The sequence below is a fragment of the Salmo salar genome, chromosome ssa29, assembly GCF_905237065.1.
Source record: "Salmo salar chromosome ssa29, Ssal_v3.1, whole genome shotgun sequence".
Taxonomy (NCBI): Eukaryota; Metazoa; Chordata; class Actinopteri; order Salmoniformes; family Salmonidae; genus Salmo; species Salmo salar.
The window spans coordinates 2,223,115-2,247,142 of NC_059470.1; positions in this window are offsets into that span (position 1 = coordinate 2,223,115).

Genomic DNA, 24,028 nt, shown 5'->3' on the forward strand with positions numbered 1-24,028 from the left:
TACATTGTGTTATTGAGTCTGTGATCTCAGTAACTCAGTGTGTGTGTGTGTGTGTGTGTGTGTGTGTGTGTGTGTGTGTGTGTGTGTGTGGGTGCGCAGTGTGACAAACCAATTTTATCGGCTCTTCGTTGGCATTCACAAAGCACTGCAACATGAAATGTCCTGTGCTTTGTCTGCACTCTTTGAATTAAGGGGCTTGAAAAACATCAACCCTACTCATTCAGAGGACTTGGTGACATTGCTAATATGTTAGGGTAGACAGTGCCTGGGAAGCCTTTAAATGTAGATTATTTGATGTGGTGAATGTGATGGCTCCCATTAGACAGGTCAGAGTAAAGCAGAGATCTAGCCCTTGGTTTAATCATGAGATCCTAGAATCTATCCAAGCAAGGAATAAGGCCTTTAACACTAGAACCTCCTGGCCTTTCTGTCTATAAGTACCCGCTAGAGAACGTTGCTGGGCATCACCTTTAGCATATGCATCAGATGCATATCAACCCGCAAACATAAGCACCAACACTTGATAAATACTGCATAAAGTATTATAAAGGATTAATTGCATGAAGAAAAATTCTACAAAGTCTTAGAAAAAACTTAGGCCTATAGCCTATTTTTGTTTCCCTTACAAGAAAAACATTACAGTGTAATCCATTTGATCAACTGTATTTCTTAATTCGATTAGTAATAGAGTTATAGTAATTAATAATGTCGTTACAGCTTCTTTTGACAAAGTATATACGAATAAGATAATGATAATAATACTATAGCCAGCCTGGTGCACAGATTAAATTATTTGCCCTATTCCTAGACAAAAGCACCAATGCATGAACAATTGTAATTGATAAATTGCATAAATAAAGAGCATATGTTTTTTTAAGTTTACTTTGTTACTAGTCTTTGCTTAGTAGCCAGCTGTTGCATGAGTGGTCATGTGCCGAATGCATGGACAGCACTGATATTCTTGGAAAAAAGTACAATTTGAAAATACAGCTGCACCTCTTGAATTATGAGAGTTATATGACAAAGGTACGTGTAATAGAAACTGCAGAATATGCTCTTTATGATACATAGATTTGGGTATGTTATTATAGGCACATTTTTTAAAAAGGGGCGGATCCTTAGAAATGTAAATGTTTTACCTGCTATGACTCTGAAGGAGGATTGATAAAATTATTATCCTTTCCCTGCATCTGTAAATTACAAGATGTGCCCATCTCTTCATGTACAATTTTGACAACTGATAGGCCTAATATTGTCAGAAAAAAATTATAATAAATTGTCGCTCATCAGATCATTGTCAATTTAATCTTGTCTATAGGCTAACTCTTATGATGTGTGAAATTCGTTTGGGTATAGTTTAGGTGTAGTTACGATGGGCCGGCTCTGCAGGCTGACTGGCATCGTTTGTTTCACGCTCATCAAGTTGGATATAGTCAAGGATATGTTTTGCATTATTCTACAGTTCTACTGCAACATGTAGCACGTTTTCGTTTCCCTTACAATACATTTGATTAGTAATAGAGTTACAGTAAATAAAACAGTCCCCTAACAGCTTATTTTTACAAAGTAAAACATAAAAGAGAATGTTATTAACTCCCAAGGTGCATGGTCAAATGATTTGCTGCTGATAAATAGGCACAACACAAACTCATCATTACACTATTGTCTTTCTAAATGACATCGACCTCTTCACCCTTCTTATCTGTCACGTGTACGCTGGGAGTCTGAAGCAAATATTATCTCCCAAGATAATTCTCTTTGGTTACTGTTACAGCCGTGTATATCCCCCCTCAAGCCGATACCACGACGGCCTTCAAGGAACTGCACTGGACTTTATGCAAACTGGAAACCATATATCCTGAGGCTGCATTTACTGTAGCTGGGGATTTTAAGAAAGCAAATTTGAGGAAAAGGCAACCTAAATTATATCATCATATCGACTGTAGTACTCGTGCTGGAAAAACGCTCGACCATTGCTACTCCAACTTCTGGGATGCTGTCACGTCCTGACCAGCAGATGGAGCTGTTGTTGTAGTTTTGGGGTCAGGACGTGGCAGTCTTGTGTGTGTGATTGTTCTGTGTTGGTCTTGTGACTCCTGATCAGGAACAGCTGGGGATCGTTGTTCCTGATTGGGAGTCATATATGTAGGAGTATGTTTGTCACTTGGTTTTGTGGGTAGTTGTTTTTGCACTGCGTGTTGTGTGCCTGCAAAACTGTTCCTGTCTTATATATTGTTTGAATTGTTAAGTGGATGCTCTACTCCTTTATTTTTATTAAAGATGAGTATTCACATACCTGCTGCGCCTTGGTCCATTTTTACAGAAGACAGCCGTTACAGAACTACCCACCACCAAAGGACCAAGCAGCGGAGAAGAGGACAGAGGCAAGTGAGGGAGGAATGTTGGAGGCAGCCCCAAGAATTTTTTAGGGGGGGGCACAAGGGCTATTTGGCGGGGCGAGATTACAGCCCCAGGCCAGCTCCCCGTACCCTTGTAGGGCAGACTGGACAGGTCCCGTGCTTTGGGGTTGGGGCTGTGGTGAGGCCTGGGATTTTCAGGCCGGTAGGCAAGGTACCAGCGCCCCTCATGTGCCAGGGCGAAGTAAGCATCGAGCCGGAAGGGGTGATGCCAACCCTGCGCTCAAGACCACCAGTGCGCCCTTTCGGTCCGGTGTTTCCCGCCAGACGCACTAGCTTGGAGGTGCGTGTCTCCGGGCTGGCACGTCCTATACCAGCCCCGCGCATCAGGAGTCTAGTGTGTCAACCCAGCCTCGCCAGTCAACCATCACCAGAGCTGCTCGCCAGTCAACAGTCTTCATCAGAGCTGCCCGCCAGTCAACAGTCATCGTCAGAGCTGCCCGCCAGTCAACAGTCATCGTCAGAGCTGCCCGCCAGTCAACAGTCATCGTCAGAGCTGCCCGCCAGTCAACAGTCATCGTCAGAGCTGCCCGCCAGTCAACAGTCGTCAGAGCTGCCCGCCAGTCAACAGTCGCCAGAGAGGTCAGACTGCGCTGAACTGCCGGAGTGGTCAGACTGCGCTGAACTGCCGGAGTGGTCGGACTGCGCTGAACTGCCGGAGTGGTCGGACTGCGCTGAACTGCCGGAGTGGCCGGACTGCGCTGAACTGCCGGAGTGGCCGGACTGCGCTGAACTGCCGGAGTGGCCGGACTGCGCTGAACTGCCGGAGTGGCCGGACTGCGCTGAACTGCCGGAGTGGCCGGACTGCGCTGAACTGCCGGAGTGGCCGGACTGCGCTGAACTGCCGGAGTGGCCCGACTGCGCTGAACTGCCGGAGTGGCCGGACTGCGCTGAACTGCCGGAGTGGCCGGACTGCCCTGAACTGCCGGAGTGGCCGGACTGCCCTGAACTGCCGGAGTGGCCGGACTGCCCTGAACTGCCGGAGTGGCCGGACTGCCCTGTTCTGCCGGAGTGGCCGGACTGCCCTGTTCTGCCGGAGTGGCCGGACTGCCCTGTTCTGCCGGAGTGGCCGGACTGCCCTGTTCTGCCGGAGTGGCCGGACTGCCCTGTTCTGCCGGAGTGGCCGGACTGCCCTGTTCTGCCGGAGTGGCCGGACTGCCCTGTTCTGCCAGAGTGGCCGGACTGCCCTGTTCTGCCAGAGTGGCCGGACTGCCCTGTTCTGCCAGAGTGGCCGGACTGCCCTGTTCTGCCAGAGTGGCCGGACTGCCCTGTTCTGCCAGAGTGGCCGGACTGCCCTGTTCTGCCAGAGTGGCCGGACTGCCCGGTTCTGCCAGAGGTGCCCGCCTGCCCTGATCTGCCAGGGTGCCCCTCCTGCCCTCCGGTCCAGCCCGAGTGGTCCTCCTGCCCTCCGGTCCAGCCCGAGTGGTCCTCCTGCCCTCCGGTCCAGCCCGAGTGGCCCGCATGCCTTCCGGCCCAGCCCGAGTGGCCCGCATGCCTTCCGGCCCAGCCCGAGTGGCCCGCATGCCTTCCGGCCCAGCCCGAGTGGCCCGCATGCCTTCCGGCCCAGCCCGAGTGGCCCGCATGCCTTCCGGCCCAGCCCGAGTGGCCCTCCTGCTCTCTGGCCCGGCCCGAGGGGCCCTCCTGCTCTCCGGCCCGGCCCGAGGGGCCCTCCTGCTCTCCGGCCCGGCCCGAGGGGCCCTCCTGCTCCCCGGCCCGGCCCGAGGGGCCCTCCTGTCCTCCGGCCCGGCTCGAGGGGTCCGTCTGCCTGGCGCAGCTATCGGCTCCACCGAAGTGGGCGACGCCGAGGGTGGAGCAGGGTCCACGTCCTGCACCGGAGCCACCTCCAGGATAGGTGGGTTGGGGAGGGAGGGTGTAGCACAGTGCCGTCGTTGACGGCAGCCACCCTCCCTTCCCTCCCTTATTGTTTAGGGGTTATTGTTTATGGGTTTTGTTGGGGATTTTGTTTGTTGGTGTTTTTTTCGTTGTTAGGTGCATTCCAGGGTCTGCACCTTGAGGGGGTACTGTCACGTCCTGACCAGCAGATGGAGCTGTTGTTGTAGTTTTGGGGTCAGGACGTGGCAGTCTTGTGTGTGTGATTGTTCTGTGTTGGTCTTGTGACTCCTGATCAGGAACAGCTGGGGATCGTTGTTCCTGATTGGGAGTCATATATGTAGGAGTATGTTTGTCACTTGGTTTTGTGGGTAGTTGTTTTTGCACTGCGTGTTGTGTGCCTGCAAAACTGTTCCTGTCTTATATATTGTTTGAATTGTTAAGTGGATGCTCTACTCCTTTATTTTTATTAAAGATGAGTATTCACATACCTGCTGCGCCTTGGTCCATTTTTACAGAAGACAGCCGTTACAGATGCATACAAGGCCCCTCCCCCGCCCTCCTTTCGGCAAATCTAACCACGACTCCATTTTGCTCCTCCCTTCATATAGGCAGAAACTCAAACAGGAAGTACCCGTGCTAAGGACTATACAATGCTGGTCGGACCAATAGGAATCCACACTTCAAAATTGTTTTGATCACGCGGACTGGGATATGTTCTGGGTAACTTCTGAGAATAATATTGATGTTTACACTGAGACGGTTACTGATTTCATCAAAAAGTGTATAGGAGATGTTGTACCCACTGTGACTATTAAAACCTACCCTAACCAGAAACGTGGATAGATGGCAGCATTCATGTGAAAAATTGAAAGCGCGAACCACTGCCTTTAACCAAGGCAATGTGACTGGTCATTCCCTCCCCAAGGCAATCAAACAGGCAAAAGGAAAACCAACCACGTCACGGACACCTACGTCTTGCTTCCGGACAAGCTAAATGCGTTCTTTGCCCGCATTGAACATAACACAGCGGTCTAGGCCAGCTACCAAGGACTGTGGGCTCTCCTTCTCAGTGGCCAACGTGAGTAAGACATTTAAACGTGTTAATCCTCGCAAGGCTGCCAGCATAGACGGCATCCCTAGTTGCAGTCTCAGAGCATGCGCAGACCTTCAATCTCTCCGTATCCCAGTCTGCTGTCCCCACATGCTACAAGCTGGCCACTATTGTTCCTGTATCCAAGAATGCAAAGGTAACTGAACTAAATTACTATAACCCTCTGTCATCATGAAGTGCTTTGAGAGACTAGTCAAAGATCATTTCACTTCCACCTTACCTGTCACCCTAGTCCCACTTCAATTTGCTTACCACCCCAAAAGGTCCACAAACGATGCAATCGCATCACACTGCACCACTGCCCTATCCCATCTGGACAAGAGGAATACCTATGTACGAATGCTGTTCATTGGCTATAGCTCAGCATTCAACACCATAGTACCCTCCAAGCTCATCATTAAGCTCGAGGCCCTGGCTCTAAACCCCGCCATGTGCAATTGGGTCCTGGACCTTCTGAAAGCACTGTAAATGTAATTAAATACAAACATGTAAAAAAAAGTTATGAACAACTATAGTTCACTTTTGCTATGAGTTCATCTTTGTTTATCTTGGGTTGTAATGTCATAGGGCATTTTGGACTATTTGCTTAGCTATAGCGCCATCAATATTTTGTCAGCTTTGGAGTGTTTTCTTAACCATAAAGAACCATCAATAGTATTTTATCTTTAAGCAACATGGACGTAAACAAGTGCACAGTAAGTCCCCTCTGAGAGGTCAAAAGTGGGAGAAGATGACCTATTTCAGACAGAGACAGTCACATAATTCTCCCTAAGTGTTTAAGGCTTTGTGTAGTATCAACTGAGCGTTGGGATGACACTGAACCACAACTTGTTAAACACTAGTATCCACGGACACACACACATACACAGACACCAGAGTTAAAACAAACACTCTCAACCATAACAGACCATGCCAGACTTCCCATGGTCCACTGGGGTTAAAGAAACGTCCCATGATTCACTTAATAGTGGTGGGGTTTGTGTGTGTATGACGAGTTGTCCCATTAGTATCTGTACAGCTCCTGGGTAACATTACCACTGACATAAACAAACATCAGAGCTTTACTTCTGTCTAACCAGGAAGCTATAAAGCTGCCCACACAGACACACAGATCACTGTACAGTACAGCACTGTAGAAGTGCAAAGTGGGATGTTAGTGTAGGTTCTTGGTGCGTGGGAAGAAACAGCTAAGATTTGCCCCTTTCTACAAGTCATGGGAGAGCTGTGGAAGGAGTGTAGGGAGCCTAAGCTCTGCACTGCTCTGCTTCTAACTGCCCCCAACTCTGCCCATCCAGTGGGTGGCAGGTAGCCTAGTGGTTAGAGTGTTGGGCCAGTAACCGAAAGGTTGCTGGATTGAATCCCCGAGCTGACATGGTCAAAATCTGTTGTTCTGCCCCTGAGCAAGGCAGTTAACCAACCCACTGTTCTCTGGGTGCCGAAGACGTGGATGTCGATTAAGGCAGGCCCCGCACCTCTCTGATTCAGAGGGGTTGGGTTAAATGTGGAAGACACATTTCAGTTGAAGGCATTCAGTGGTACAACTGACTAGGTATCCCCCTTTCCATTACAAGCGGCACACACTCGTGCTGAGAAAACAAACACACACACACGTACTGAGTAGGGACTTTCCTCACCAGTCTGAGTACACACTTCATTACCAAATCGTTTTTTAAACAATTTTACGGTGTCAATGGTTACAATAATTAGCAGTAATAAGCTCTAGATTAAATTGTTGTCAGTTTTATAGTTTTATGACTAACAGTCTTGCATTATAACAACTCTTGATGCCCCCTCTCTTTTGATAGCAGTGGTGTTTAAAGGCCAACTATGCTCTCCTCTCCTACCTCTCATTTAATTTGCCATGGGAGGTTTTAATGTAGCCTGCTGGTTGATTAAGAGTTGACATAACTAATAAACTCCACACTAACTAAGCCAGACAAAGACACTTCAAAGTCAAAGAGAGAGCAGAGAGTGGCCCTTTGTGTTCAAGTGCTGGCAGGTTGGAGAGCTGAGAGAGGGATGAGAGAGAAAGAGAAGAGAGAGAATAGCTTCATTTGAGGGTAAGATGCATGATGGTTATAATTTTTATAATATACCAGCTCATATTCCACTCATCTCTAGTGTGTGCTCTCATGAAGCCAATTGGGTACTCTGCCTTAGATACATCCGGTTCAGTAGTAACTCTATATTGTTGAATAATATAGGGCTTTGGGATGGATTGGGAAGCTACCCTGAATATGGTTGTTAGCTAATATCACCTGTGCACCAGGACATTTGGCCTGTTATCTTTTTCCAATTAATGCTCTTCTGTTATTCTGTCTGTAACTAACTACAAAACTAACTACACAATGCATGTATTGCTTTAATGTAATGCTGATGAGATAATGATTTTTATAAGCAATTTTTTAAAGTGGTATCAAACCAGTGAGAGTTAATTCCAATAAAAGCAGGCTGTTCAGAGAAATGGACACACACACACACACACATCAGAGCGGGGCAATCAGACACACACTGTCGCCGTTATCAACTCTGACTTCTCTTATACCACTATTTGCCGATCACATAACGCCGCCCGCCACTGAAGTGTGAGATTGAAGAGGAGAGCCTTTGGACCCGAACAAAGGAGTAAACGAGCAAGGGAGAGAGAGAGAGATGAGTGTCAGAGTGGAGACCAATATTGGGGAATACTTAGTCAGATGCACTACTGAATGCCTTCAACTGAAATGTGTCTTCCGCATTTAACCCAACCCTTCTGAATCAGAGAGATACGGAGGGCTGCCTTAGTCGACATCATCGGTGCCCGGGGAACAGTGGGGTTAACTGCCTTGCTCAGGAGCAGAACGATTTGATCCAGCAAACGTTCAGTTACTGGCCCAACACTCCTACCCACCAGGCCACCTAGGCCTACCTGATGGCAGTTCAAACCAAACCCTGTTAGTTATCTGTAACGGGCAATCAATGCTTCTGGACTTCAACCAAGTTCAAGTTATGATGATTGTTTTCATTTTTTATTATTATATATTTTTTTGTCTTCTCATTAACACAAAATGTGTTATCCTGTTAGGGCTAGGGGGCAGCATTGACACGGCTGGATAAAAAACATACCCGATTTAATCTGGTTACCACTCCTACCCAGTAACTAGAATATGCATATACTTATTACATATGGATAGAAAACACCCTAAATTTTCTAAAACTGTTTGAATGGTGTCTGTGAGTATAACAGAACTCAAATGGCAGGTCAAAACCTGAGAGATTCCTTTACAGGAAGTGGCCTGTCTGACCATTTGTTGAACTTCTTTTCCATCTCTATCATTTACTAAGGATCTCTGCTCTAACGTGACACTTCCCACGTCTTCCATAGGCTCTCAGAGCCCGGGAAAAAACAGAATGTCGTCATTCCAGCCCCAGGCTGAAACACATTATCGCCTTTCTCAAGTGGCCGATCAAGAGACACTGGCTTATGCGCGTGACCCCGACCGCCCCCGCCTTTGGGATTTTTTTCCTCTGTTTGCCGAAAAGGAGATTCCCTGTCGGAATATTATCGCTTTCTCTACGAGAAAAATGTCGTAAAAATTGATTTTAAACAGCGGTTGACATGCTTCGAAGTACGGTAATGGAATACTTAGAATTTTATTGTCACGAATTGCGCCATGCGGCGTGACACTTCTTTACTATTTCGGATAGTGTCTGGAACGCACGAACAAAACGCTGCTATTCGGATATAACGATGGATTATTTTGGACCAAACCAACATTTGTTATTGAAGTAGCAGTCCTGGGTGTGTATTCTGACGAAGACAACAAAAGGTAATGAAACTTTTATAATAGTAAATATGATTATGGTGAGTGCTAAACTTGCCGGGTGTCTAAATAGCGAGCCCGTGATGCCTGGGCTATGTACTTAGAATATTGCAAAATGTGCTTTCACCAAAAAGCTATTTTAAAATCGGACATATCGAGTGCATAGAGGAGGTCTGTATCTATAATTCTTAAAATAATTGTTATGCTTTTTGTGAACGTTTATCGTGAGTAATTTAGTAAAATGTTAGCGAATTCCCCGGAAGTTTGCGGGGGTATGCTAGTTCTGAACGTCACATGCTAATGTAAAAAGCTGTTTTTTGATATAAATATGAACTTGATTGAACAAAACATGCATGTATTGTATAACATAATGTCCTAGGGTTGTCATCTGATGAAGATCATCAAAGGTGAGTGCTGCATTTAGCTGTCTTCTGGGTTTTGGTGACATTATATGCTGGCTTGAAAAATGGGTGTCTGATTATTTCTGGCTTGGTACTCTGCTGACATAATCTAATGTTTTGCTTTCGTTGTAAAGCCTTTTTGAAATCGGACAGTGTGGTTAGATTAACGAGAGTCTTGTCTTTAAATGGCTGTAAAATAGTCATATGTTTGAGAAATTGAAGTAATAGGATTTTTAAGGTTTTGAAAATCGCGCCACAGGATAGCAGTGGCTGTTACGTAGGTGGGACGAATTCGTCCCGCCTAGCCTAGAGAGGTTATGGCATATGCTAACATATAAACCGATTTGTTGTTGTCAGAGTTTCTGTACAGTACATTGTCTGTGTCCCAAATGGTGCCGTGTTTCTTATTTACAGTAGTATACTACTTTTGACCAGAGCTCTATGGGCCTTGGTCAGAAGCTATGTACTACATTGGGAATAGCTTTCCATTTGGGATGCTGCCATTGTGTGTCCTTTACCGACTTCTATATGGCCTTGGTCTGCAAAGGGAGGCAGCCCAGCATCAAGCCACTATCCAAAATGATTAGATAAATGCGGTCCTATCCATAGGTGTCCACACTTTACCCCAAAGGCAGGCAGGCAAGCAATCTACTAATGGCTGCCGAGCTCCTGTGTCACCTTTACCACGTGATTCAGTGGGGGCAGACCAACAGGTGATTTGTCATGACATTGATATTCCTGACCAATTAGAAGCAGTGATAGAGAGTGCACCAGCCAACCAACCAACCAACCAACCAACCAGACTGGAACCATGGAACCAGCTTCCATACTGCTGATTGCACAGCTGGTGGCCAAACAGAAGATATCGCTGAGTGGTTTCGATCTAAACAGTTTTACAACCATCAGGAGAGAGGGGAGCAGGAGGGACAATCATAATGCATCAATGGGTTCAGTTTTCAGTCTCCTGTGGTTGTTTTGTTTTAAACCATGATGTGTTTCATTTCAGCATAGCTGCGAGTAAAGGCTTTGGCTGAGCGTTTCCTTTTGCGAGGGTGGAGACTTCGCAAACCGGAACTACCAATTTCTAACACATATGGACACGGAACTAAATTACACAACTCATCTGGTTAAAGTTTATGCAACTTATATGGATGATGTTTATCCAACTCAAATGGATGGAGTTTATGCAACTCACATGGATGGAGTTTATGCAACTCACATGGATGGAGTTTATGCAACTCATCTGGTTAGAGTTAATGTAACTAATCTAAATGTTTATTCAACTCTCAAAGCAAAGCAAGCAAGGCCGAAGGAACTCTCAAATGAAGAAAACTATAATTAAGATTGCAAGCTAGATTTTAGTCTAATTAAGATTCCAAGCCAGTTTTATAGCCAGATTACATTTTTTCCACCGCAAGATTGTACTTTCATGTTAAGCAAGTGAAATGGACCACCATCCATATAATTACCAGGCAAATTACATTCATTATTGTAATTTACATCTCATCTCTAAGCTAATTATTAGCAGTCTGACCTCTTACGGCTTTCTTCTGCTTGGAAATCTAAAACAAGCTGTGAGGTGGGAGAGCTGGCAGAGGGAGGGAGAAAAACAATCAATACGATTCTGAAGATGATTATTTCAGATATCCATAATTCTATGCTTCACAGCACAGCTGTGTGAGGCCACCTGCTTGCATTTCTAGTGTGATTTGTGTAATCGCCACTGGTAATGAAGGGAGGCAGTCTGCATTCTGCATTCGTCCATCTATCTGTCTGTCCAGCCCATCACACACACAAAAGCATAACACACACGAGCGCACATGCACAAACGCAAACAGAAACACACACACACACCTCAAACAATCCACAGAGTCTAATTAAACTGTGCAGTAGATTACCTATCTATTACAATAGAACCAGGGATTGAAATGAGAGTGCAGCATTAGACGGTAATCCCCTCGGCAATTGAGGGCAAACTGTAATTTATTCCCTGAGCCTTGGTTTGGAGCTGGTGCACCACTCTGATTTAAATTTGTGACAGGCAGGAGAGGGAGGACGAGACACTAATACTACTGTGTCATAGTGGTGGGACATACATTGTTCAATGGATCTATGGTGTGAGGAGAATCAAATTAAGTGGGATTTGCAACAAAACCATGAGGTGTTATAGTACACAGCCTGTCCTGTCACTTGTATACAGGCTAAATGCTCTCATGATTGCATGAAAATGGTGTACTATTATACCAAAATGATAGCAGCTAAGATTTGGAGAACACACAGACTAGGGTGAGCTGTTTGTTCGCCCGCACCTGCCCGCAATTGCTAATAACTCATCTGCAACAGCCTGACTAGTTGACATTAGTAAAGTTCTCTGTTATCTCTGCTTCTTTCGCAGAGCAAAGACATTTAGGGACCAGGGAGAAAATGCAATAACTCTAAAAGAATGGGAAAGAGTTTCCTGTTCTAAATGTCAAAATGGCATCAATTTGACCGGTTGTAATGAATGTAATGAAAATGACCGAACATGCTTCTGATAAGATTTTAGTTTGGCTTGGATACAGATTGTATGTGGTTGAAATACTATAAGCTTTTATGATACTGTCGTGTCTTGACTATCATTAATGTGTTTGACTGTTATTTTATAAAATAATTACATACCACGTTCAATTATTACACGATTCAATTCATCAAATAACAATTAATTAAGTAGTAATCTGGGGCACCAGAGGAAAGTTATTTAACGAGTTACTATCTCCCGACTAAACTCAGTCACATTCATTAATTCTTATTTACCTTCAGTCTCATTCTGAATGTTGCAAAACTCTTGGATATCTGCACGAACCCTAGCATAAATGATGAATTATCGATATACAAATTGGCTTAATTATTTATTTACTAACTAACTAAATAATCACACAGAATTACATAAACACACAAACTGGATAGCTTACACATTGATTACTACACAATGCAATGAAAAGTCCCTAGCGGACTAAACCGGTATGACGCTTATTACACAAAATTGTGTATTCAAAAGTGAGGGAAAGACAAAGGAATTACGCTATCGTACAGACAGCTGATAACTATGCTCATGGAAATGCGAATAATTTGCACATGAATGGCCACTCATTCGAAAGAATTGCAATGTACATATTTACGTGTGTATGACTTTGCTGCCTCTCTGCTGAAAACACTCATTCCACCTACGGGGAGTAATTCGACAGAAAGTCTCTGGTTGTTCACCAGAGGTCACCATGTCCTTTGTAGTTGTAGTAGGTTTCGGAGTGTCTGTGAGAATGGTCTACCCCACATTGTTCAGCGGTCTCTGTTCTCTAGAATAGAGGTATCTATAGTGGTGAGAGTAAATTGTTCTTTGTCTTTTCGTATTCGTTCGAGTTTACTAGACTAAAGTACTTAACCTGTTAGGGCTAGGGGGCAGTATTGACACGGCTGGATAAAAAAACATACCCGATTTAATCTGGTTACCACTCCTACCCAGTAACTAGAATATGCATATACTTATTACATATGGATAGAAAACACCCTAAATTTTCTAAAACTGTTTGAATGGTGTCTGTGAGTATAACAGAACTCATTTGGCAGGCAAAACCCAGAGACATTTTCTGACAGGAAGTGGATACCTGATGTGTTACCTTTAAACCTATCCCATTGAAAAACACAGGGGCTGAGGAATATTTTGGCACTTCCTATTGCTTCCACTAGATGTCACCAGCCTTTACAAAGTGTTTTGAGTCTTCTGGAGGGAGATCTGACCGAACAAGAGCCATGGAACGATGATGGCCCATTAGACACCTGGCGCGAGTTCATGTTGGGTACCCTCGTTCCAATACGTTATAAAAGAGTATGCATTCGTCCACCTTGAATATTATTCATGTTCTGGTTAAAAAGGCCCTAATGATTTATGCTATACAACGTTTGACATGTTTGAACGAACGTAAATATATTTTTCCCCTCGTTCATGACGAGAAGTCCGGCTGGCTTAGATCATGTGCTAACAAGACGGAGATTTTTGGACATAAATGATTAGCTTTTTTGAACAAAACTACATTCGTTATGGACCTGTGATACCTGGAAGTGACATCTGATGAAGAGAATCAAAGGTAATGGATTATTTACATAGTATTTTCGATTTTAGATCTCCCCAACATGACGTCTAGTCTGTATCGCAACGCGTATTTTTCTGGGCGCAGTGCTCAGATTATTGCAAAGTGTGATTTCCCAGTAAGGTTATTTTTAAATCTGGCAAGTTGATTGCGTTCAAGAGATGTAAATCTATAATTCTTTAAATGACAATATAATATTTTACCAATGTTTTCTAATTTTAATTATTTAATTAGTGGTGCTGACTTGACTGCCGGTTATTGGAGGGAAACGATTTCCTCAACATCAATGCCATAGTAAAACGCTGTTTTTGGATATAAATATGAACTTGATAGAACTAAAAATGCATGCATTGTCTAACATAATGTCCTAGGAGTGTCATCTGATGGAGATTGTAAAAGGTTAGTGCATCATTTTAGCTGGTTTTATGGTTTTGGTGACCCTGTCTTTGAATTGACAAAACATTACACACAACTCTTGTAAATGTACTGTCCTAACATACTCTAAATTTATGCTTTCGCCGTAAAACCTTTTTGAAATCGTAAAACGTGGTTAGATTAAGGAGATGTTTATCTTTCAAAGGGTGTAAAATAGTTGTATGTTTGAAAAATTTGAATTTTGACATTTATTTGGATTCAAATTTGCCGCTCTTGAAATGCACCTGCTGTTGATGGAGTGCACCACGGGTGGCACGCTAGCGTCCCACCTAGCCCATAGAGGTTAAACAACTGCAGACTGAATGTTCCTTTGTAGTCTTTTTCTTCAAGAGAGACTTTCAGAGTTTCTAACCATTCCGTACCTTTCAGCTCACACTGTCGGTCATGCTGGTCTAATGTAGAGCTTGAACCATATTGCACGCCCGTAGCAACCTGGCAATGTACTGGTCTCTAGAGATTTACATTTCTTAACCATTTGTAACGTTTTCAGCTGGTGCTGCACGTAATTGATCTCCATTTAAATGGCAACCATTTCAGCGTGTGGATTGCATCCTCACGTTCTCTGGTCTGTAGAGAGTTCTTCAGCGGCTCCTTTCAAACATTTGGGGAAAAAGGGTGATCCATTACGTTTGGCATAAAGTCTGTGCTCACGTGGGTGTAGTTACTGACTGGATAAACTTCACATGGAAAACCATTTCCTCATTTAGAAGGCCAAGATCACATTTCATCTTCTCACAAATAGTTTCATATTTAATCCTCTAAGTTCCACAACATTTGGATGTAAACCTGATGTGATACCCTTGTTTGAACCAAGTATTGAGTTTATTAGTTATAATTAATTGGTATTATATTTAAAAGATGATTGAATTGCTCCTAAACTGTAATGTTGTCAATGCGTTATGCTTTCTGAAGAAATATTTATTTAATGTATAAGTGAATAGTTTGGTTTACTTTGAAGTTTAAGTTTTGACCAATAAGGTCGCTTGTTAAGCTAAGGCCAATGGGAGTTGACCTGATTAACGTAAAGCCTGGGAAAAAAGAGAGGGAAAAAGACGTTGATAAGAGGATGGACGTTTTACATTAGGACCGTTGGTGAAGAAAAATTATAAAAGAAGACGACAGAACTAGAACAAAACCCATACCTAATAAGACATGAAGGGAAATACCAATTTTATCCTCTCTAGGCTAGGCGGGACGAATTCGTCCCACCTACGTAACAGCCACTGCCAGCCTGTGGCGCGATTTTCAAAACCTTAAAAATCCTATTACTTCAATTTCTCAAACATATGACTATTTTACAGCCATTTAAAGACAAGACTCTCGTTAATCTAACCACACTGTCCGATTTCAAAAAGGCTTTACAACGAAAGCAAAACATTAGATTATGTCAGCAGAGTACCAAGCCAGAAATAATCAGACACCCATTTTTCAAGCCAGCATATAATGTCACCAAAACCCAGAAGACAGCTAAATGCAGCACTCACCTTTGATGATCTTCATCAGATGACAACCCTAGGACATTATGTTATACAATACATGCATGTTTTGTTCAATCAAGTTCATATTTATATCAAAAACCAGCTTTTTACATTAGCATGTGACGTTCAGAACTAGCATACCCCCGCAAACTTCCGGGAATTCGCTAACCTTTTACTAAATTACTCACGATAAACGTTCACAAAAAGCATAACAATTATTTTAAGAATTATAGATACAGACCTCCTCTATGCACTCGATATGTCCGATTTTAAAATAGCTTTTTGGTGAAAGCACATTTTGCAATATTCTAAGTACATAGCCCAGGCATCACGGGCTCGCTATTTAGACACCCGGCAAGTTTAGCACTCACCATAATCATATTTACTATTATAAAAGTTTGATTACCTTTTGTTGTCTTCGTCAGAATGCACACCCAGGACTGCTACTTCAATAACAAATGTTGGTTTGGTCCAAAATAATCCATCGTTATATCCGAATAGCGGCGTTTTGTTCGTGCGTTCCAGACACTATCCGAAATAGTAAAGAAGTGTCGCGCGCATGGCGCAATTCGTGACAATAAAATTCTAAGTATTCCATTACCGTACTTCGAAGCATGTCAACCGCTGTTTAAAATCAATTTTTACGACATTTTTCTCGTAGAAAAGCGATAATATTCCGACAGGGAATCTCCTTTTCGGCAAACAGAGGAAAAAATCCCAAAGGCGGGGGCGGTCGGGGTCACGCGCATAAGCCCAGTGTCCCTTGATCGGCCACTTGAGAAAGGCGATAATGTGTTTCAGCCTGGGGCTGGAATGACGACATTCTGTTTTTTCCCGGGCTCTGAGCGCCTATGGACGACGTGGGAAGTGTCACGTTAGAGCAGAGATCCTTAGTAAATGATAGAGATGGAAAAGAAGTTCAAGAAATGGTCAGACAGGCCACTTCCTGTAAAGGAATCTCTCAGGGTTTTGACCTGCCAATTGAGTTCTGTTATACTCACAGACACCATTCAAACAGTTTTGGAAAATTTAGAGTGTTTTCTATCCATATGTAATAAGTATATGCATATTCTAGTTACTGGGTAGGAGTGGTAACCAGATTAAATCGGGTATGTTTTTTATCCAGCCGTGTCAATACTGCCCCCTAGCCCTAACAGGTTAAGAAGGGAGGAGAAGGTGGAAAATTGTTTCCTATGGTTAGAGGCAGAAGCTTGACATTTAGAGTGGTAGAAAGTGGCTTTAGCAAAGGATACAGAGGAAGAGAAGGTAGGAGCGAGTGAAAGGATAATATCCTCCAGAAGTTTACTTTTCCTCCATTTTTGCTTAGCTTCCCGCAGCCCTGTTCTGTAAGCTCGCAATGAGTCACTCAGCCACGGAGCAGGAGGGGAGGGCCGAGTCGGCCGGGAGGAAAGGGGACAGTGCGAGTCAAGGATGCGGAAAGGTAGGAGAGTAGGGTCGAAGAGGCAGAATCAGGAGACAGAAGGGAGAAGGATTTAGCAGAAGGGAGAGATGATAGGATAGAAGAGAAGACAGTAGTGGGAGAGAAAGATGGTCATGAGCCATTGCAATGGCTCATGACCATCTGTTTAGGGGGTGAGTGTTTAGGGTTGGAGGAAAGGGAGCCCGAAAAGGAAACAAAGTAGGGATCAGAGACCTGGAGGGGGGTTGCAGAGAGATTATTAGGCGAGAATTCTCTAGTACAGATGAGCGTCAAGTGTATTGCCTGCCTTGTGAGTTTGAGGGGATTGGGAAAGGGTGAGGTCAAAAGAGGCAAGGAGGGGAAAGAGAGAATTGGAAAGAAATGAATCAAAGGCAGATGTCGGGAGGTTGAAGTCGCCAAGTACGAAGAGCTGTGAGCCGTCGTCAGGAAATGATCTCATCAAGGTGTCAAGCTCATTGAGGAACTCCTCAAGGGCACCTGGTGGGCGATGGATGACTGTAACAGTGACAGCATGGAATTCAAATGAGGTGATGGTCAGGTGAGAGAGGGAGAAAAGAGAAAATATCCACTTAAGAGAAATGAGTAGACCTGTGCCACCACCGCAATGACAAGATGCTCTCGGACTGTGAGAGAAAACATAGTCAGATGAAGAAAGAACAGCTGGAGTAGCAGTGTTCTCTGGGGTGATCCATGTCTCTGTCAGGGACAAAAAGTCAAGGGACTGAAGGGTAGCATAGGCTGAGATGAACTCAGCGTTCTTGACCGCAGATCGGCAGTTCCAAACGCTGCCAGAGACCTGGAATTCCACATGGGTTGTATGCGCAGTGTGCACTAAATTAGAAGGGTTGCAGCCAAGGGGTGGGGAGTATCTGTAAAGCCTACAAGGAGAGGAGTGAACAAGTATAGAAAACACACACATAGTTGACAAAGCTACTAAAGAGCAGATGAGATCATCTGTAAATAACTAGGTAAGATTCTCAAGTGAGAGAGTGGTGTGAAGCCCTCCTCTCTTTCCTTCCCCGAACAACTCTGCAGAACAACTCGGCAGAACCGTCTTTGTTTACGCTACGGTCTCAGTTTTGCGACAAAACCACCACTGATTAGACCTCGGCTTACAGCTGCCGCTGAGAAACCAGGGGAGACTGAAGAACTAACAATAATTGCTAATTTCCTAGCAGAGGTGGAGAGCACACATCCCTGTACTAATTGCTGATTGCCTAGGATAGGTGAAACCACTCCCCCCCAATACAGCCAGTGATTACAAAAACAAGTTACAAATTGTCCTGCCTCTTGATCCTGGTTGATGTGTCATCAACTATCTGCAAATGATGAGCTGTCAGCAGTTCACACACCAAGTAGGCCACTGGGAAAACAGGCAGTATTTAAAGAAGATGGCTCTAGCTAGCAAAAAGACAGTACTAGACCACAACAGATAAAGACAAGCTATCATACCGAAGGTGAGGTGAAAGCTTGGAGCCTCTTCCATTTGCTGTGCTAGCCAAATCTAGTACCACCAGAGCAAACAGAGAATAAAAAGGAAATAAACGTTCTGGTAGGAACAAGTCAATGTGATCAAAAAATACAAACTTGTAATTTTGAGCTAGCTAGTAGCAATTATGGCCCGCCACTGCATCGGATGTTTAGAAGGGAACCTCTTGGTCACGCATGCATATACACTGTAGAGCATGTTATTGTTTTGACAGTTGAAAAGGTCTATATTATTTGTATTTATTAGACTGACGGCTATTGGTACTCGTCGAGGCTATTAAATATGCATGAGGTCATTTTGACCTTCATGGCACTTTGAAGTAGAAATGCAAAAGTTTTTGTCTTTCATTTTATTTATCTCAAAGTACTTCTAGAGTGTAAAATATAGAAATTTAGGAAAAGTCAGGGACAGGTGGGATCAATGTTTTTATTTAAATTAAGTTATTGAAATGGTCAGATTGACCGCAGTGGCGGTTCTAGTGTTAAATGGTCCTTTAGAGAGGACAACAGAGGGAATGAAATAATGGTGGTCATTGTTTAGGACTGGCTATGTACTGTAGGCATAAATTATGTTGTGTCTATTTAGCAAAGGATACAGTTTTCCTCCAGATCTTGGTGGTAGTAGCAAATATTCATGGCTTTTCCAGAGGATTCTTAAAGCTTGGCATCAGCTAGCAGCCAAAATATGATGATATCCGGTTCTTTAACCAGGTTGTTCATGCTATCATGTGTGTGAGAGTATGTATGTGTGTGTGTGTGTGTGTGTGTGAAGTGAGAGTTCTGTCTCCATAGAGTTATGTTTTGGCCCAGAGCAGTGTAGAAAACAGGTGTTAGACAGGAATGTGATTCACTTCAATTAAATACCAACTGGAGCAATTTGTCCCTAAAATGAAATGGGGACAGCCTGAAAGTTTGACCACCCGTTTGCTAATGCAATTAGATACCTCTCTGGCTGAGTGTGTCCAATTCACTGCCTCAGTCTAGGGGTAAGGGTAGGTGCACTAAATATTGGAAAGAGAGAGAGATGGGGGTATAGAGAGAGAGGGAGAGAGAGAGGGAGAGACAGAGACACATGGGGGGAAAATATACAGTATAATGAGAAAGAAAGAGAGAGATGGAGAGAGAGAGAGTGAGAGAACAAGAGAGAGAAAACAATGCCAGTGTGCTGTTATGGCACAATTTTCTCATTCCACAATCATACATCATTAGTCACCCTAACATTGAAATTTGGTTTGGGGGGAATTTAACAATAAAACATAAAAATAAAATATATTATTAATCTTGCCTGTGAACAATGGGGATGTCTTTTCTCTGGTAATCAATATCTAAAGCAGGTGTACACCTGGTTGGACCACTTTAGTTCTGCTCTGTAATTTGAGGTGTAGCGGCTTGATTTACCTCCTGTTTTATAATGTTTACTGTGGTTTCCATTACGGTGATAACTAAAGGACAATTACCTTGCTGGTGGATGCAGATTAGTGTAGTAGTCTAGCTATTGTTGGGGCATCTCAGCATAGGTATTACAAGTTGTGTGTGTGTGTGTGTATGTGTTTAGAGGCATCTTCAATGCTGGTAATACTCGCCTATAGTGGCAACAGCAGGGACCTAAATAGGCTTACTATCTTAGCAATGGCCACTGTTGTCTCATGCTGTCTCATTAGCCCATCGTACCCATGCTCAGAAGTACATTAGAGGAGGGCCTGGATCCTTTTGTCTGTGCCAGTCTTCATGCCCGGGCTCTGGGTAGATCACAGGGATGTGTGGCGTGTCTGGGTGCTTAACAGGAAGAGGAGAGAAAAGGACAGAGTCGGTTGTCAAACCATCCCTTACCTCTCCATCACCCCCTTCTACCAAACCCAGCCTCAGATCAAATGGGAAGAACATGAAAGGCATCCAAGAGATTATCTCTCTCAATCTCTTCTTTCCTTCATTATCTCCCCTTCTATATCAACATCTCATCTTCTCCCATCTCTCACCTGAGCTTCTGAGGGATCTAGTGAGATATCAGGTGAGAGGCATGGAGAGAGGGTGAGATTGTGGATGAGACAGACTCTGGGGCTTATAGATCCATTGTTGCTCTCTGCAGAAAGAGGTTGCATTTATTCTCTCAAAGGAGAAGGGAGCTACACACCTCTTCCTACTCCTTATCATCCTTATTTTTCTCTCTCAGGGGGGCTGCATGCAAAGATCCACGCCTAATAAGCTTTTTGACCTCCAAAGTTCATTGTCAAGAAACATTTATCTTTCTCTTCCTCTGAACACTCAAACGTGGCTGTCATGCTTCTCCACAGTTAGCGAAGCTGTGACACCGCTAAATGTTTATTGATGCGTCACTAAAACGTTTATCTTCTTTGGTGAACTTGCCGTATAATGGCCAGGGAGTTTAACATTTCAAATATGAAATCTGCCCATTTCCAAGTGGCCATGTCGAATTGTCAGACAGAGTATTTGTCTGATGCTGTCTGAGTGCTGGCTGGTAAAAAAATTATAATAAATTGCTCCTCTCTGACTAAGGGTGTCCTCTTATACCTGCACAGAGAGAGGGAGGAGGGGAGAGGAGAGGAAAGAAAGTGAGAAAGATGGGCAGAGAGAGAGAGAGAGAGAGAGAGAGAAGATGAGAGGTGTGTCCTGGGATACTGATTGAGATTTTTGGAGGGGATTTTTATCACAATTTGGCAACCCTGTGCCACTTCTGAGAGTCTTGAGAAATCTCTTCAGACAAACAGAGCTCGGATAATAGTTTTTTAGGTGCCTGATAGCAGAATTTGGGCTTTGTCTGAAGAGCCTGCAATCTCCTCCCTGCAGACTGGACTGCATCTCTGTGAAAGCTGATCCAGCTTCTAAGCATATTTTATTTCCTATTCTTTCTTTATTTTCTCCCCTTACCCATACTGAGGAGGAACGTGGGTAGGGTTGGGGTGGGGTGTGGTGAATGCCCAGCCCTACTCATGCCGTGGAAATACCTAACCTAAAAAGGTACTTCACAGCCTGACAAAACCCCCTCTTCTCCTCTCCCATGACTCCTGTCGATTTAGGGCAAAACAGGGCCTTTCAAGAGCACAACATATTGCATGATTGATAAATGCTGGTCCTTTTGAATATGATTGGGGAGATGTTTATGTGTGTGGTGTGGTTAGCTAGTGCTGTGAGGTGCATTGTAGACTGGGAGAAGGCTCTGGAGTGGGTGGAGAGAGGAGGCAAAGCCTGGCTAAGTGCACATCATTAGTGGATAGGAGGGAGGGTATTCAAAAATGAATCATGTTTAGTGGCGGGAGGCCCAACAACATGAGTTCTCCACTCCCTCTAAATGCCTTCACACGGCCAGCTGGCAAGTTTTTGGAGAAGTTGAACTAACTACTCCAACCCACATATGAATGAGGGCTGATTACTTTGTCGTTACTGCTTCTTCCTTCAACCCAAGCACAATGGCAATATAAAAATATTTGGAGTATATTCCCAGGCCAATTCCCTTCCTAGTCCCTCTGCAATTTGGTTTGAATGGCAAAGGTGTGCAAAGATGGAGGAATTCAGATAAGATATCATTGTTTGAACGCTATCCACAAACTTGACAGAGAAGGAGAGGAAGGAGGCTTTGGGAATAAATGCAATCTGCTTTAATTGTGCAAAGAGAACATGAGAGATGTCAATATGAGTTACGCTGATGGTAAACCATACGGGTATCAAGGCACAAGGCGAGACCCAGATGCAGACACAGGATGCAGATGGTTGGAGTCTCAGAATGTTTAATAATCCAAAGGGGTAGGCAAGAGAATGGTCGTGGACAGGCAAAAAGGTCAAAACCAGATCAGAGTCCAGAGGTACAGAGTGGCAGACAGGCTCGTGGTCAAGGCAGGCAGAATGGTCAGGCAGGCTGGTACAGAGTCCAGAAACAGGCAAGGGTCAAAACCGGGAGGACTAGAAAAAGGAGAATAGCAAAAGGAGTATGGGAAAAACACGCTCATTGACTTGACTAAACATACACGACGAACTGGCACAGAGAGACAGGAAACACAGGTGATAAATACACTGGGGAAAATAAGCGACACCTGATAAGCATACACACACATACTGTATCTCACACTGGATGAATCAAATTCAAAGAGGAGCAGAACTTGTTTGTATGCAGATTTTCTTGCAAACAGGCGAAAATATGCCAACGTATACAAAAAAATACTATTTTTACCTACAGTACAGACAAATACCCTGACATTTACATAAAAGCTGTTGTATTTGACTGCATCTCAGGCTTTCTTTTTTATAGCTTTTCACATCCTTGCCCTACAGAAAAGATATTGCACAAATCTTTGGCTAATGCAATGGGAGATTTGCATTGATGTGGTGTAGATGCTATTGCCCAATAGAAGTAGACTATGATTGACATGAGCTCCTTGGTACAGCCTTCCGAGTGTAGGCTAAGGATAATACTTGGAAGCGGGGAGGCTAATCATCTTGTAAGAGTTGCTTGATAAGCTGTAGTTCTGTGAAGAACAGAAGCTCGACACATCCCATAGAAAACCCTCTTGGCAGAACCACCTCCAGCATCCAGCCTTCCAATCTATATTTTCTAGTCTTTCCTCTCTCTGTGTATCTCTATTCTGGCAGCAGAATACCACCCTGCATCCCACTGCTGGCTTGCCTCTGTCAATGTAAGGCAGCAATACACTACACGAATGTTGCCTGGTCTACAGGCTCTAACAATCAAATCAAATCAAATGTTATTTGCGCCGAAATCAACAAGTGTAGACCTTACCGTGAAATGCTTACTTACTGTCAAACCCTTAACCAACAGTGCAGTTCAAGAAGTTAATAAAATATTTACCAAATAAAAGAAAGTAAAAAATAATAAAAAAGTAACAATAAAATAACAGTAACGAGGCTATATGCAGGGGGTACCTATATACAGGTAAGTCGAGGTCATTTGTACATGTAGGTAGGGGTAAAGTGACTATGCATAGATAATAACCAGCGAGTAGCAGCAGTGTAAAAACAAATGGGGGGGGGGGGGGGGTCAATGCAAATAGTCCAGGTGGCCATTTGATTAATTGTTCAGCAGTCTTATGGCTTGGGGCAACAGTCCCTCCTACAGCAAAGCACCCCCACAACATGATGATGCCAACCCCGTGCTTCACGGTTGGGATGGTGTTCTTCAGCTTGCAAGCATCCCCCTTTTTCCTACAAACATAATGATGGTCATTATGGCCAAACAGTTTTATTTTTGTTTCATCAGATGAGAGGACATTTCTCCAAAAAGTACGATCTTTGTCCCCATGTGCAGTTGCAAACCGTAGTCTGGCTTTTTTATGGCGGTTTTGGAGCTGTGGCTTCATCCTTGCAGAGCAGCCTTTCAGGTTATGTCGATATAGGACTCGTTTTACTGTGGATATAGATTATTTTGTACCTGTTTCCTCCAGCATCTTCACAAGGTCCTTTGCTGTTGTTCTGGGATTGATTTGCACTTTTCGCACCAAAGTACGTTCATCTCTAGGCGACAGAACGC